Raw genomic sequence first — 8,925 nt, forward strand, 5'->3', positions numbered from 1 at the left:
GCCTGACTGTGGGCGAGGGGGAGTCCGCCCACCCTGGGGAGGCCATCGCCCTCCTCAGCGGCGTCCACGTATGGGCTTCAAGGGGGGCCCCAAACGCCGCAAGCTTGACTGGAGCTCACATCCCACCATCCCCTCCCAGATCCCATGGGTGACGTGACAGTGGACCCAAGCATCTCGGTACACCCACCCCTCTCAAGGGTTCATGCGGAACAGACACACTGAGAAGACTAACAGCCGGCCTTTTTCAGGCAATTTTTCATGGCCTCGTTCCTGCACCTGCTCCTCTTGGTTTTCCTCATCAGAGGACTCACCCTGCCTGGGGCGACCGAAGGACAGACCTACCCATTCGCGCCCGATGTAAGTGGGTCCCGAATCCAAGCCCCCAGGGGTCCGGGCTCTGGAAGCACGCGAGCCGGGGCCCCTGCGCAGCCCAGCTCGTCCCAACCCCTGGCTGTGGGAGCAGAGGTGTGGTCACAAGGAGGGGCAGCCTGGGATCCCAGGGGTCAGGTTTGGAGGGGAGGGAGCAGAGGAGGACTTGGTCTGGAACATGGGGACCGCTATGAAATGGGGGTTCAGGGGGGAGGCCGGCTGGGGACCCACATGTCCCACCCCTAGGGCCCTCACCCAGCAGTGCAGCCCCACCAGGCGAGGACCACTGGGCCATTCCACAGTCTCCGGGGCCCAGCATCCCCGGGACCCCAGGGGCTGCCCGGCTCATCCCGCAGCCTCCCAGGCAGAGCCCTGCCCGGGGGAGGGACAGACCCCTGGTACGCAAGCGGGTGGAGGTTTGCCCGGTCTAGCAGCAGAAACATCAGGCACTGTGTGCACGGGGGCCCCACCTGGCCCTCAAGTCCTCAAAACCCCGGGCCTGAGGGGAGCAGTACACACCCTGAGTTCGAGCTGCTCAGCCTTGACTCCCAGCCCGAGAGGGCAGTGCCCCTAGCGCTCAGGGCCACACGTCTCGTGTGGCTGGGACCCGGGGGGCCATTACGCATCACGAACAGGCAGGTGGAGTTGGCCATGTCAACTGCTCCTCGCGTGCGGCCCCGAACTCTTCTCGGGGCCTGAGCAGGTGGCACTGCTCGTGGGAGTAGTCCCAGGGACGCTGGGAACATTCCAGAACAGGAGGCACTGGGCCAGGGCAGCTTGTCTGATCTCGGGCCCCTATCTCCTTGCAGATGCAGGTCCTGCAGAGCCCCCTGGATGCAGCCACCCAGATACTCTTTTCTCTGTCCCTGGCCTTCGGAGGACACGTCACTTTTGCAAGTTACAACCCGCCCAGGGAGGGCCGGGCTGGGGGCAGGGAGCCAGGCTTCAGAGAGACACACCACGCGTTTCTTTGCCGTGACCTGCTGCCGGGGACGGAGGGTGATCTGGTGTGAGCTTCTGAGAAGAACAGATTGTCAGGATCTGGTAATTACTGAGTCATCCCCCAAGGGCCGGGAGGTTGGGGCCCTCTGGGGCAGCTTCCAGCAAGTTCCGGAGTGGCTGCAGGCAGAGAACCTGGGTCATCAAACACCGGAACAAGGCCATCACCGGGGGCTGCCTGTGTGTGACGCATGTGGCCATAAAAGCAGAAATACTGCCTGTGTCCACCTCCTTGTTACTTAAAATAGACGCCAGGCCCACGCCCGTTTATGGATGGACTGGCCCTGGCACCAGGCACGACCGCGGGTCAAAAGCCACTCGGCGCCGGCAGTGACGCGCTTAAACCTACCTCCAGGTGGCTGTCCGTGCAGACAGGCGGGGGGGCGGGGGGCAGGAGAGGGGGTGGGGACCACAGGGTGAGTGTGAGCCGGGCCCCTGGGAGGGTGTCAGCAGGGAGGGGTCTGAGCTGTCCTCAGAGCACAGCAGCGCACCGTGCTCCAGGTCGAGCACAGGCGGCCCCCGGGGGCCCTGATGACACGCGTGTCTGCCCAGGAACAACTGTAAGAGGGACGCGGTGACCATCGCCCTGGTCAACGGCATGACCTCCCTCTGCGCCCATTACTGTCTTCTCTGTCCTGGGGTTCAAGGCGGCCAGCGACCACGGGCGCTGACTGGATGGGGGAGCACAGTGCCCTCGGGCTCTGGGGCCAGGCGGCCCCGAGCTCAGCCCCCACGTGGGGATCCCCCAGATGACCTTCTGTTTCCCCAGAGCAGTGGGGTGGAGGGTCCACCCAGAACCTGGAATGGGACCTGACCCGGAAGCAGGGTCCTTGCAGAGATGACTGGTTAAGGTGAGGTTGTCCTGGACAGGGTGGGTCCCCAATCCAATGGCTGGTGTCCTGATAAGAGACAGAAGGGGGACACACAGACACGGAGGAGAAGGCCGGGTGACCACAGAGGCAGAGGCTGGAGGGACGTGGCCACAAGCCCGGGGACACCTGGGCCCCAGGGGCTAGAAGAGGCAGGAAGGACCCTCTCCTGTAGCCTCCGGAGGGAGCGCGGTCCTGCCCACACCTTGATCTTGGACGGCTGGCTGCAGAGCTGGGAAAGGATGAATCCCTGTTATTTTAAGACTCCCCAGGCTGACGTCGTTTGTCACAACAGCCCCGGGAGCTGACGCTGTTAGGATGCCCCCACCCTTGAAGTTAGCACGTTAGACGGACGGCCTGGTGGCCTCCAGACATGGTTTAGCGGTTGGAGCCCGTCTGAGCTGCACAAGCCTGCCTTTGGGCACTGCTGAACGTCCCCACGGCCCCGGACGGCCAGCGGAACGGTGGCCGTGTCAGCAGAGCGTGGGGGGACGCCTGTCCTGACCCTGCTCGGCTGCGCTGGGGGATGAAGGGCAGCGCCAGGCGCTCCGGGCACTGCTGAGCAAGTGCGCCTCTTGGAATGTTCCGGAGAGGCTGCAGTGGCCACGCCCGAGCGGTGAGCAGCGTCACCCCCGCGGGACAGCAGCTCATCCCCGTCTTCTTGTTGCACCTGGGACACTGGATAGCACTTAAACAGCAAAATCACCGACAAAAATGCGAAAACCGCAGCCACAGCAGCCTGGGAGAGGCTTGTCTACCGCTCCACGGATGAGAGGGCAGAGCGTCCCGGGGGCCTGGCGGGAACGGGCGCGTCAGCCACTCTGGACACGTCTGCAAATGCCCTCGGGATGGTGTGGGGACTGGATGCAAGGTGACAAGTTCCTTCTAGCCAGCAGGAGAATTCGCAAACGTGGAAGCCCCGCGGAGTCTGAGCCTTGAGCCCTGAGACAGACGTGGAGGCATGAGGAGAGCTGCCCCCCCGCAGCACCACCGCAGCAGCTCTAGGAGCGCCACCCCCAGGGCCATCGGGCCCTCGAGTCGGGGAGGCAAGGAGTGGCAGGTCCATTTGTATCCGGGCCCCGAGGCTGCAGCCTCTGTCCCCCGTGTGTGCATGAGGCCAGGCCTCCCAGGGCCCGCCCCTAGGGCATCTACTCCCCCCACTGGCCACCCTGCAGAAACATCCTCTGCCTCGTCAACGCCTTCGATCTCCCCGACCAGAGCATCTCCAGGGAGGACTATGCGGCTGCCCTCGTGCACCTTGACTCCACCTGGCCCGAGCGGGTGGTGGGCTCCCCCTGGAGGCCTGCTGCCTGGAGGACTTCCTGGACAAGGTACCCCAGGGGCTGCGGCCAGGCTGCAGGTGGCTGCAGGCGTTGAGCCAGGGTCAGCAGTGAAGGGATCGGGGCTGACCCTGTGCCTTGCTTCTCTGAGCTCCTAGAAAACCCCACGGCCTAAATGCAGCAGGTCCGACGGGCCCTGCCCAGCAGTTGGGGATCCAGGCTGACCCGAGAGTGGGAGTTGTGGGTGCCCAGAGCCGAGGGAGAGGGGCCTGAGCGTAGCCACGGAGCCAGGCTGTGTCTGGAGGAGATACGCACAGGGCCAGCTGATGCGGGGACAGGGACAGCAGGCTGGGGGCAGTCGGGGGGCAGGACCTTGGGACAGTCGTCGGATGGGCTCCTGAGCCCAAGGCCCCCAGGCCCCACGGCGCCTGCTGCAGGGGGTTTAGGGGTACAGGCCCCCTTCCTTCAGAGGCGCACCTGTGGTTTGTTATAACACAGCCTGACTCGGGGGGGGGGCTGGTGCGCACGCGTGCCCCGGTGCGGATGCGCCGCGTTGCAGAGCGCCCGGGCACAGGCCTGGCCTCCGTCGTCGTCACACAGGCGCCCCCACATGCCGGGGGCCCCCGTCTGGGCCTGCTCTTCTCAGGGATACTGTTCAGCCTGGGCCTGACGTCCACGCTCAGGAACACGGAAAGCGTCGTCACACCACTCCTGGACTTGAAGGCCACGCCCAGATGGGTCCCCAAGGAGGCCCTCCCTGCAGGGCCTGTCCTCACTGCCCTGCTGCCTCTACCCTCTGTCCACTCTGCCCGACGTCCATGAGGGCTCGAGGGCCCTGACCCCGCAGCGCTGGCTCAGTGCCTCAAGGATCGTCCCAGGGGAGCTGAGGGTCAGGGAGGGGACTCCGTCCCACACTGCCCACGGAGGCCACTCCATCCGAGCACGTCCTCCAGCCCCGTAGGTGCAGGGGGACATGCTGGGGGAGTGGACAAGGGGAGACGCCTGAGCGTGGGGCTGGGTCCAGGGCTGGCCCGCCTGCTTCACGCTGCGGCGGGAACTACTGGCTCGAGATCTGTGACCGCTGCGTCGCTTCCCTGCACCCGAGCCTCTTCGCGTTCTCCGAGGTGACTGGTGTCACTCATGTTTATGGGATGAAACGGTGAGTCAGCTTCCAGGGGTCCCGCCCCTCTGCTCCAAGCGTCCCCAAGTACACACGTGTGGGCATCGGGCAGCCGGTCTCCTGGACAGCTGCGGGATGACACGGACCATCTGAGTTCCCTCCCCGAACAAACCCGTCCACAGATGCACCCCTGGGACCCACCCGCCGGCTGTGGGGACGCTAGTGACAAAACGACCAGTCCCCAGCCATGCGGGGGGACTCCTAAAGTCCAAGGACAGGTGGACACCCAGGGTTCCAAGCCCCACCGTCCTGGAGGCCTCTGAGGAGGCCCCACGCTGGTCCTGCCCATCCACACCTGGCCCGGGCCTGCGGCGCACCTGTCACTCACGCCTGCACTCACATCTGTCTCCCTCATGGCCACTCACGCCTGGACTCACACCTGTCACCCTGACCGTAGCCCTGCCCAGATGACCCTGGACGTTGTGCCTCTAGGAGATCTGAGAGGCCCCAAATGCCAGGGCCTCCATGCTGCTCTGTGGGCACTGGGACAGCAGGCTTGTCCCCGGAGGGATGCTGCCCGCCTCGCGACACCGGAGTAAGAGGCAGTGGTCCGTGGTGATGAGGGGGGAACAGTGAGGCCCTGGACTCAACGGGTTGTGGGTCTCAGAAGGGGACCCTCAGGAGCCGTGAGGAGTGGCCTGGGGGGGGACAGGAAGGGGAGGGGCCCCAGGAGGGTGGGCTCCTGGGTGGCTGATACCTCCTCCTGGGTCTGCAGCGGCTGCTGCACATCCTGGGCTTCCGTCCCCATCCTGGGGGCCCGGGTCAGGTGCCGCCTTCCCTCCCACAGCGGGCCGGCAGAGGGTTCTCTATCCCTCACAGAGCCGGAGCTCCCCGCCCCCAGGGCCAAATCCACGGGTCCTGCCGTTCCCTGGGCCAGGCTGGCCTGCCCCTCTGGCCTTCCCCACACATTGACCTGGGGTTGGGTCCTCATCAGGACCCCAGAAGTTTGCCTGGTCCGGGGGCCACTCAGGAAGATGTGGGGCAAAGGTCAGAGTGGAGGTGGGGCGGCCCCGTGGGCTCCATCTGTGTGGCAGGACAGAGGCTACTGGTCGAGCGGCTGGGGGATCTGAGCCCGTGGCAGGTCTGAGTGTCTCTGTGGCAGGTTCTGTGACGACATAGCGTGGATGACCGTGCGCGGCCCGGCCTCTACTGGCAGGCGACCTGGAAGGCTGTCAGCCCCCTGCTGCTGCCGACCACCTTTGTGGCCTACATTGCCCTCCTGGCCAGCTCACCCCGGGCTGCGAGGCCTGGAACCCCCAACATGTAGGTCTCTGGGTGGGGGTCCGGGAGCACCGGGGCCACCTCAGACCCGGCCTGGCCCTTCCCTGGCACCTCCGGGGCCCAGGGGACCCTCACGGTGGACATTCGTGCCCTAAGGGCCACGTGGGCTGCTTGTGCTTTGAGACCCCAGATCCCCAGATCCCCGATGTCCCCGGGGGCAACGGTGCCAATTCCAGTGACCTTGGGCAAGGGCCTCCGTCGGTGGCGGGAGGACAGGAGCAGTTTCCAGACTCCGGTGACTTCGCAGGTGCCTGAAGCCCCTCCCACAGGGACGTGGCTTCAGGCCACACTTGCCCAGCGCCGCGGGATGGGCTCTGCAAACGCCCAGCCGGGCCGCAGACTAGAAACCGCCGCCGAGCCGGTCAGAGCGTGAGCCGCGTGGGCCCGCCGACCTGCCGGCTGTCTGGTGGCTCCGAGCTGCCCCTCGCCTGGAGTGCTGAAGCAGCTGCTTTCAAACTCTCCCCAGAAAGGAGCTGCCCCTGAGGACCAGGACGAATGGCGCCACGTTTCTCAAAGAGCTTCTCGTGGCTGTTGTTGTCCTGTTCGCCACAGTGCCTCAGCTTGGGTGGCGGCACTGCCCCCCTTACGGGGGGAGCGCAGCGTCTGACGATGCCCAGCGGATCAGACCCGGCAGCCCCTAGGGGTGTGCGGAGTGGCTGCCTCCAGAACCCGACGCCCCAGATCCCAGGCCCGTCTCAGAGCCAAAACCCTACGAGAGGCTCCGCCAAGCCCCGGGGCTTCCGCTGCCCGAGTCCCCGCTGCCCCAGGGAGCGGGCCCCGGCCGTGGGCCTTTTCCCTCCACCCACCCTGGGTGCTTCGTCTCGGGAAGAGATGGGACGAAGCTGCCCCACACAACTCAGCCCCTGTGGCCGAGCGTCCGCCTCGCTGCGCCCGGGAGTGGAGGTGGGGGGACCTGCCCCCTGTCCGATGCCCACCTCGGGGCCTCGTGTCCTGCAGCACAGCTCCCCTCGGGCAGGAGCAGGCCTGCCCGGGCTGGGTGCAGGCCACCTGCGCGCTCCTGTCCTCCCTGCCTGCACTGTGGGTCCCGCTGGCCCCGCTGCTCACCCGGCACAGACAGAAGCGGTAGCACAGGCGTCCGAAGCTGCACGGCGGTGGGGGGGGGGCGGCCGAGGGCGGGGCCGGGGTGGCGGGGGGGGGCCCTGCCTGTGCCGGAGCCCGACCACGCCAGCAGACACCCGCCTGACCCGAGGCCCGCGGTTGTTGCTCCCGACGCCGTCGCGCCCTCCAGACCAGCTCGCGGCACAGCCCAGCGCCGACACTGCAGTCCACGCGCTTCCCCAGATGGGGGACAGCCCGCCGTCTGCCTCCTGGGCCCTGCGGCGGGCCAGGCGCTGTACCCGGCGACTCCACGGGCAAACAACTGGGGTGCCGACAGCCAGGCCAGCGGTAGGGGGGCATCTGGGAAGGCCCAGCCACACCCCACAGCCGAGGGGTCTCGTGCCACGCGAGCTTGGGAACCTGCAGGCAGGGCCGGTCTCCAAGGAAAAGCAGACTGCGTTCTCTGCCATGAGGCCCCGCCCCATAGAAGTCCCTTTCTTTACCTAGAGCTCTGGAGTCACGGGGAGGGTCTGGTGTGCTGCACGTGATGGGGAATCTCGGGGGTGTGGGTCCGTCTCGACCGACGTTCGGGCCACCCAATGCAGAGACTCGTCACAGAAGCACGGCCCATCCCGCTCTCAAAGGCCAGGGAGCTGCGGCGGGAAAGCCAGCAGCGAGGCCGCCTCTTCCCAGGCTTGGCTCAGAAGCCCTGCCTTTATTCTTAGAGACTTTCTCAGTCGAATGTGTCAGGAATGATCAAAAAGGCCGATTACCACGCAGGTTTCAACTGTCTCCAGGGGAAGGCCGTCCTCACTCATGCCCGGTTCTTCCTTCAGACAAGACCTGCCCATTCTCGAGCCCACTCACCTCCCCCCGCCCTCCTCCGACAGCCAGGGGTCGGCTCTACGGCGCTGGGCACTGGGTACACGGGCTTGCTTCCAGCCCCCAGCCCCGCGGCCTCACTCAAGGAGACCGTGTGTGTCCTTGTATCCTGCTGGGAACACGTCCCGCTAAGCTCCAGTCCCAGGTGGGGCCAACGCTGTCCATGGTCCTGAACCACCCCCAGCTGACAAGCGCCACGGTGTGGCCAGGCATGCGTGAGGGGGCCCTCCTCGTCCTCGGCAGCCCAGACCCCAGCAAACAGAAGCACGTGCACTACAGCCCACCTAAGAGGAGCTGAGTATTAACGCGGGGTTAACCCAAGAGTGCCCCCAGAGTGAGTCCTAAGCCGCACGGGGAGCCCGGGGCCCGCACGTTGCCCGCTCCGTGCCACGCTCCGTGGCTCGTGGCCCCTTCCTCCATCAAAAAGCCAACACAGCCGTAAGTCTTCTCAGCTTCCCTCCTCCACGTTCAGGGACCCTGGGCTTCCAGTGGGTCCGCCCAGGGGATCCGGGATCACGTCCCGGCTTCAGGTTAGCTGATTAGTTACAAACTCCACCTGCACCTGTAATGCCCCTTTGCCACGTCCAGTGACGTGGATTCTGGGGTTAGTGTGGCGTCTTTGGGGGTCATTATTCTCCCGCCAGCGCCTGGGGGACTCTGAGCTGCCAGGTCTGGGAAGCCCTCTGCTCTACAGCGAGCTTCACAGGTGAGCGTCCCATGGCTGGGCCAGCACACACCAGGGCTATGGCGGTGAGGGGAGCAGAGCCGTGGGGCTGAGGGCCCCCGGGCATCGTCTGTGCCCTGCTTTCACTCCTGCCCCTCGTGCCTTTCACACCTTGGCTTCTCTGGCTGTGCACACATCTGGGGGCACGGGAGTCAGAGGCTCCTTCACCTGCAGTTAAGACCTAGGGAAGCCCAAGAAACTAGATGTTTTTTCTTTGCTTCTCAGCATTTTATTATTTTCATGTTTCACCCTGAGGAGACTCGGTAGTCTGCGTGGTGATTT

This window comes from Grampus griseus, assembly GCF_964374135.1.
Source record: "Grampus griseus genome assembly, chromosome: 3".
In the NCBI taxonomy this organism is placed as follows: domain Eukaryota; kingdom Metazoa; phylum Chordata; class Mammalia; order Artiodactyla; family Delphinidae; genus Grampus; species Grampus griseus.